Raw genomic sequence first — 7079 nt, 5'->3', positions numbered from 1 at the left:
TTGTTTATCTTTTTGAAAAAGTTCTTACTTTTATTGATCCTTTGAATTAGGTTTTTAGATTTTATGTTATTTATTTTTACTTTAATATTTATTATTTACTTCTTTCTATTCACTTTAGGTTTTGTTTATTCTTCTGTTTTTAGTTCATTTAGGAGTAATGGTAGGTTATTTATTTGAGATTTTTCTTATTTCTTGAGGTAAGCCTGTATTGCTCTATTTTTTTTTTTTAACCTTAGAACTGCTTTGGCCATGTCCCATAGAATTTTAGCCACAATGTGTTCATTTTCATATGCCTAAAAATATTTTTTGATTTCTTTATTGATGTCATTGTTAATCCATTCATTGTTTAGTAACATATTATTTAACCTTCATGTTTTTATGTGTTTTCAGGTTTTGTTTTATTTTTTCTTATAATTGATTTCTAATATACTATGGTGATATTAGATGCTTGACATAATTTCAATCTTCTTAAATTGATTGAGGCTTGTTTTGTGACCCAACATTTGGTCTGTTTTTAAAAATGTCCTATGCACATTTATGAAAAATGTATATTATGTTGCTTTTAGGTGAAGTGTTATATAAATATCAATTAAAATCATCAGATCTAATGTGTTACTTACAGTCTCTGTTTTGTTTTGTTTTTATTTGCTTCTTTTGTGCATGTGTGTGTGTGTGTGTGTGTGTGTGTTGTGTGTCTGTCTAGATGATTTAGCCATTGTCAATGGATGTTAAAATCCCTTACTCCAACTGTATTACTGTCAATCTGTCTCTTTATATCCTTCAGTATATGCTTTATATAATTTGGTGTGTAAAAGTTTGCAAGGGTTATACCGTTTTCTTGGATTGATCCATTTACAGTTATGAAATGCACTTCTTTGTCTCTTGTTTTAAAGTCTACTTATTTTAAGTATTGCTATCTCAGCTTTTTTGTTTTCATTCACAGTAAATACCTTTAATATTCATTTACATTCAGACTGTGTGTGTTGTTCAATCTAAAGTGAGTCTCTTGTAGGCAGCATTTGTATGAGTCTTGTTTTCTTATCCATTCAGTCACCCTATGTCTTTTTATTGTAACCTTTAATATATCCACATTTAAAGTAATTTTTGATAGGTATGCAGATATTACCATTGTGCTATTCATAATTTTTATCCCTTTTTTTCTTATTGTTCTTTAAAGAATTATTTTTTTAATATATTTTATTGATTTTTTTTTTTTTTACAGGGAGGAAGGGAGAGAGATAGAGAGTTAGAAACATCGATGAGAGAGAAACATCGATCAGCTGCCTCCTGCACATCTCCTGCTGGGGATATGCCTGCAACCAAGGTACATGCCCTTGACCAAAATCAAACCTGGGACCTTTCAGTCCGCAGACTGACGCTCTATCCACTGAGCCAAACCAGTTTTGACTAAAGAATTATTTTTACATTCTACTTAATACTGGTCTGGTGGTTATAAACTCCTTTAGTTTTTTCTTGTCTGGGAAGAAGCTCTCTCTCCTTCCATTCTAAATGACAGCATTGCCAGGTAGAGTAATCTTGGTTGTAGATACTTGCTTTTTATCTCTGTGAATATTTAATGCCAGTACTTTCTGGCCTGAAAATTTTCATATGGGAGTACCCTTGTAGGTAACTAACTGCAGTTTTTGGTTTGTTTGTTTGTTTGTTTTTTTCATCTGTAAGATTCTCTCTTTGTCTTCAACTTTTGCCATTTGAATTATGATGTGTTTTAGTGTGGACTATCTTATTGGGACTTTCTGTGCTCTCTCATCTTATATATACATCTATTGCCTGAAACCAATTAGGGGGAGTTGTCAGTCATCATTTCTTCAACTAGGTTCACAATACCTTACACTCTCTCTTTTGCTTCTGGCACCCTTATGATGTGAATGTTGTTACACTTGATATTGTCACAGATGTCCATTAAACTGAACTCAATTTTCATTAATTCAATTTTTGCTGTTCCTTGGGTGTTTTCCACTACCTTGTCTTTCAAATCACTGTTTTGACCCTCTGCTTCATCTAATCCAATATTGATTCCATCTGAAGTATTCTTCATTTCCATTTTTATATTCTTCATTTATGACTTTTTTCATAATTTCTATCTCTTTGTGTTAGTTCTCACTGAGTTCATTTCTTCTTCCCCTAAGTTCAATGAGCATTTTTGTAACCAGCATTTTGAACTCTGTATCTGGTACATTACTTGCCTCAATTTTGTTTAGCTATTTATGAAATTTTGTCCTACTCTTTCATTTAGGACATGTTTCCTGTTTTCTCATTTTGGCTGCCTATTTGTGTTTGTTTCTGTTTTATGTAGATCCTCTATGTCTCCCAGTCTTGGCAAGATTGCTTATGTAGCAGGTTTCCTGTGAGGCCCAGTAGCAAAGTCTCCCTGGTTACCTGATCCTGGTGCTTTAAGGATGTCTCCTGTGTGGGTTGTGTGTGCCCTCCTGTTGTAAGTTAGCCTTGATTGCTATTGGCACAATAGTAGGTGAGATTGACCTTCAGCCTGACTGGCTGTGAGTGTTGGCTGTGACTATAGCAGATGAGTTGTTGTGTGAAATCTGACTCCAATTAGAGAAGGATTTGCTTTGGCAGGGCTCTGTTGCCTGCTGAGTTTATCCTTTGGGTGTGTCATTTGTGAAGCTAATTGGGTGATGGTCTCTAGTTGTCTGAAGATGTCTACTCGTTGTGTTGGTTCTTGGGCCCTTGAGAAAGGCTCTAGTGCAGGCCAAGATCACCTGCTGCCTGTGTCTAGCACAGGGTCACCTGACAGAAACTACAAAGTCATCTGCCATTGGCAGCTGCCTATGCTGGGCTTGGAAGTTCCTGGGAGAGTCTGTGCTGCGAACTGAGGCTGACTGCCAGTAGTGCCAGACTTGGATTTGCTTAGCAAGAGGTACAGGGCACATTGAGGTCACCTACTGCTAGTCTGGGATTTGAGGATCTTTGAGAGATTTTAGGAAAGTCCACAGTGTGTGGTGAGGCCACTGCTTGTGAAGAATAGCTACTGAAAAAGATTCCAGTTGTTATACGCGTTGGCTGTGTTGGGGTCTCAGGGAATAACTAGGATGAGACAAGCTCTGTTAGGCAGGGTGATGGAGACTCACATTAAGTGTTCCCCTTCACCTGAAAACTGGATGGGGAAAGGCTCAACTAATTAACAATGGTAATAGCCACCACTTCTGTATGGGAGGGAGCTATCCCTCTATTCCTCACCCTGAAGCCAGCCAAGTCAGTTCTTCCTTGTAGATCCCTGTAACTTTTCGAGCTGCTGTTCCTTTGTTGGAGCTTAGGGTAGTGTTTGTGAGCCAGAGAGTCTACACATGGGCTCTTTAAAAGGACATGTAGGTCTATAGCAGCTCCCATCTCACCTAGACAGAAGCCCTGCTAACTTTCACAGCTAGATGTTGTGGGGACTCCTTTTCTAGCACTGATACTCTGGGCTGGGAGCCTGGTATGGGGCTGGAACCCTTACTTTTCAGGGGGGAATTCCACACCTGATATATCCCTCCTAATTCTTAACTATCACATGTGGGTGTGATACCATTATAATTAGCTAATTATTAATAATACAAAAGGAGCAAAAGGAATGCCAGATATTATAGGCATGTTCCTTGCAAAACACTGAGGGAAGGATCCAACAAAGGAAAGATGGACACATACCCAGTAATTTTGGGGTGACATAGGGAAGGTACTTGCTTCTTAACCATATCTGAGGATGGAAATAGTTGACCAGCAAGTGCACAGGAAATTTGGGGTATATAGTCCCCTAGAAAAAGAAGCGCGCTTTCTTAAGCTCTCTTGGTTTCTCTTGGCATCTTTGGCTCACAGCTCCTGCTTCTTGGCATTCTCCTGTGTGGCTCATGGCCTGATCCTGTATTTATTGGATCCTGCTCCAACATGGAATGAAAATTCTGGACTTTGGCTCTAAGTTTAGCTCTGCTGAAACCCCAGCTATACTTCTTTTATGACTTGACTAAGGGAAATGGGACTTTAAAAATACAGGATTTAATTCCACACAAATATCACTCATTCTCCCATGGGTGTCTCAGAGCGGTCTTTTTCTTGGTATATCACAAGAAGCCCACCCACAGTAGCACCCAGTGGAGAAGAGGATCCCCCCACTTTGTCCAGTATCAGGTGTGGGACAAGACTGCTTAGCATCTCCACCCCTCCTACCATTCTTAATATGGCTTCATCTGTATATCACTCGTTATAAGAGTTCCATTAGGCTAGCCTTAAGGTGACTCTCACAGGTGGTTGCTATTTAATTCAGTTGTAATTTCGATGTGGTTGTGGGGAAGGGGTAAGCACAGTGCTTACCTACTATGCTATCATGACTGCAGCATATAAATTAATTAATTAATTGATTATGTATGTATAGTCTTCCTTACAGCTTTAGATTTATGCCATCAATTTTATGTTGTGTTATCATTTCCATAATTATCAAAATGTATCTACTTTCATTCTGTTGATTTTTCTCCCACATATATTTAGTATTAAGTTGCATTATTTCTAGATATGTGGTCTTTTAGAAAATTGTGTCATGCTTGGATGGACCTCGAGAGTATTATGCTAAGTGAGGGAAGTAAGTCAGAAAAAGACAAATATCATATGATTCCCCCTTTTTTTTTCCATGAAGATGGTGAAGGTTCCTGAGTGCCAGTTGGCCAATGAGTTAGGACATATGATTCCCCTTATATGTGGAATTAAAAAAACAACACAAAATAAATGAACAAACAAAACAGAAATACACTCATAGATACAAGAAATAAACTGATGAGAGAGGATTTAGGTGAAAAAGGTGAAGGGATTTAGAAGTACAAATTGGCAGTTAGAAAATAGTCACGGGCATGTAAAGTTTAACATAGGAAATATAGTCAATAATATTCCAATAACTACGTATGGTGCCAGGTGGATATTAGACTTATGGGGGGAAAACTTTCTAAGTTATGTTAATGTCTAACCATCATGCTATATACTGTAAACTAATGTAATATTGATTGTCAACTGTAATTGAAAAAAAGAAAATAACATTATATTCTAGTTTATTGTCTTGTAGTCAGTCTACGGTACTATTTTCTATTAGTACTATTGGTGACTGCTAGAGATATAGAATCCTACTTATGTGTATTCTTTGGAATTTATGGATGTTTTATTTAAATTAATATATAGTAATTAGTAAATTATAATACAAGATTAAACTGTGCTTTGCATACTCACAACTATAAACTTACTTTGTTCTACTCTGTATATATAAAAGATATGACATTTTCTTCTGTTTTTTTAGGTCCTTTATATGTTTACTGATTACTTTTATCTTTTGGAACTAACTTTTTTAAAGGAAAGTGTATTAAATTCTATTATTAATTGTTAATATGAACGTATGTGTTTATTTTTAGGTCTTCTGTAATTTCTGAAAGTTACTTTTATATCTTTGAGGAAATATACACTGAGTGGCCAGATTATTATGACCACCTGACATTGTAGGCAAATTAGCTATAATTTCACGCTGAAGTTGCTAGAGGGCCAGATCATTATAAATAGGGATGCAGGTTGTTTACCACGACAGTAGAAGTGATTTTTTTCTGAAGATATGGATAAATAATGCGATTTAACAGCCTTTGAATGTGGGATGATTGTTGGAGCTCAGAGCCATGGAAAGAGTATCAGCAAAACAGCCAAAAGCCTGTTCAAACACCTTTGCTGTCTGCAGTTACCAAGATAAAACGTCTCCAATTCGCACAGGAACATAAGGATTGGATAGTCGAGCATTGGAAAAAAGTCATGTGGTCCGATGAATCATGTTTCCAGTTGCATCATGCAGATGGCAGAGTGAGAATTTGGCGGAAACAGCATGAAAGCATGCACCTCACATGCATGAGTACAACCCTTCAAGCTGGTGGGGGCAGTGTTATGGTTTGGGGCATGTTTTCCTGGCATGATTTAGGCCCTTTAATTCATGTGGAACAATGTCTGAATAGCACAACATACCTAAGTATCGTTGCTGATCAAGTTCATCCTATCATGTTGATGGTGTATCCCAATGGTGATGGCTTCTTCCAACAAGACAATGCGCCATACCACGGTGCTCGTATTGTGCAGGAGTGGTTTCAAGAACATGAGGGAGACTTTACCTTGCTTTGGTGGCCCCCACAATCACCAGATCTCAATCCAATTCAGCGTTTGTGGGACAAAAAAAGAGCCATCAGGCAGCTGGTTCCACAACCATCAAATCTCACAGAACTGGGCAGTGCTATTCATCAGGCATGGTGTCAGATTCCTCGCATCACCTTTCTTTTATTTTTTTCTTTCTTTTTTTTTAATATGGAACACTTCACGAATTTACGTCTCATCCTTGCGCAGGGACCATGCTAATCTTCTCTGTATCGTTTCAATTTAGTATATGTGCTGCCGAAGCGGGCACCCTCGCATCACCTTTGAACATCTCGTGGAGTCAATGCCAAGAATTGCTGCAGTATTGAACGCAAAAGGTGCCCCAACAAAGTACTGATGGGGTGGCCATAATAATCTGGCCACTCAGTGTATATTAATAATATATTAATATAATTTAATATATTCACTGTGACAGCATTTCACAGTGTCCTTTTTTTGTCACTGCTAACTCTTTTGTCAAATTCTTTTTCATACATCAATATTTAAATCCTGTTTTCTTGTATAATATTTGATTTTAATTTCTAAGTAAATGTGAAATCTTTTTATTTTTCCAATTAATGAATTGGAGTCATTTACTATTGTAACATATATTTTCTTTCAGCTATTTTTCTATTTTATGCGAAAGGCTTTTACATTTTTCTATGAATACGTTTATACAATAATAATCATAAACACAAAGAGACACAGGCAATACTCACACATAGTCTTTCACTAGGTAATCTAAACTATTCTTTGTCTTTTTTGACATTTATTTTTCTATATAAAAAGTTATAATTATGTTCATATACACATACCATTTTGCTACTGATTCCCTTTAGACTAATATATTTAGATTTTGCTTTATTTAAGTGGGGCCCAGTGGTTTCTTATTATAACCAATATTAAAATGAGCAATATATTTT

General features: G+C 36.6%; 1 non-coding gene across 1 annotated transcript; it reads right to left on the bottom strand.

Annotated features, from left to right (window-relative positions):
• Positions 1-6321: 6321 nt before the first annotated feature.
• LOC132238913 (U6 spliceosomal RNA) lies at positions 6322-6427 on the bottom strand. Its single transcript, XR_009453889.1, has one exon. It is a non-coding gene; the product is annotated as a U6 spliceosomal RNA (small nuclear RNA).
• Between the last annotated feature and the right edge of the window lie 652 nt (positions 6428-7079).

This window comes from Myotis daubentonii, chromosome 7, assembly GCF_963259705.1.
Source record: "Myotis daubentonii chromosome 7, mMyoDau2.1, whole genome shotgun sequence".
Classification (NCBI taxonomy): Eukaryota; Metazoa; Chordata; class Mammalia; order Chiroptera; family Vespertilionidae; genus Myotis; species Myotis daubentonii.
Note: the sequence above shows the minus strand (reverse complement) of the source record. Positions and strands in the feature narration are given on the sequence as shown.